The sequence below is a fragment of the Triticum dicoccoides genome, chromosome 4B (assembly GCF_002162155.2).
Source record: "Triticum dicoccoides isolate Atlit2015 ecotype Zavitan chromosome 4B, WEW_v2.0, whole genome shotgun sequence".
In the NCBI taxonomy this organism is placed as follows: Eukaryota; Viridiplantae; Streptophyta; class Magnoliopsida; order Poales; family Poaceae; genus Triticum; species Triticum dicoccoides.
The window spans coordinates 10269765-10270148 of NC_041387.1; the positions used below are offsets into that span (position 1 = coordinate 10269765).

A 384-nucleotide genomic window follows, 5' to 3' on the forward strand; every position below is an offset into this window, starting at 1 on the left:
AAAATTAGTATAAACCTGTGATACTAATATTCAGGAGAAACGTAGAATGGTAAATACTAATTTATTTTATGCGATTAGTACTAATTGATATTTGATATTCAGTAGAAATGTAGAATTGTAAGCCCTAACTGATACTGTATTTGATATTCAGTAGAAATGTTAAAGGATAATCTTCTAACACTGTATAGCTAGAGTATTATAATTTCTAATTCATGGTAACAGAATTTAGCATTTGCAATTCATTAAAAGAAAAAAATTCAACCTCTAGAAATGATAATCCTCCTTTCTCCTGCCAAAATCATGTCACTACCAGGGTTCTGTGAATCAAATAAATTGTAATATAAACGAAAGCACGCACTATGTTGTTTACACGCTAACCTACCC

At 29.7% G+C, this 384-nt stretch overlaps 1 protein-coding gene across 4 annotated transcripts in view; it reads right to left on the minus strand.

Moving 5' to 3' along the window:
- The window catches only part of LOC119294552, a 3908-nt gene that overhangs the window by 444 nt on the left and 3080 nt on the right, over positions 1–384 (minus strand). Inside the window, exon 1 of one of the 4 annotated variants that reach the window (XR_005143449.1) lies at positions 263–376. The exons of the other annotated variants lie outside the window; for them this stretch is intronic. The gene's annotated coding sequence lies outside the window, so the exon portion shown is untranslated. Of the gene's footprint in view, positions 1–262; positions 377–384 lie in introns of those variants that run through there. 4 annotated transcript variants of the gene reach the window in all.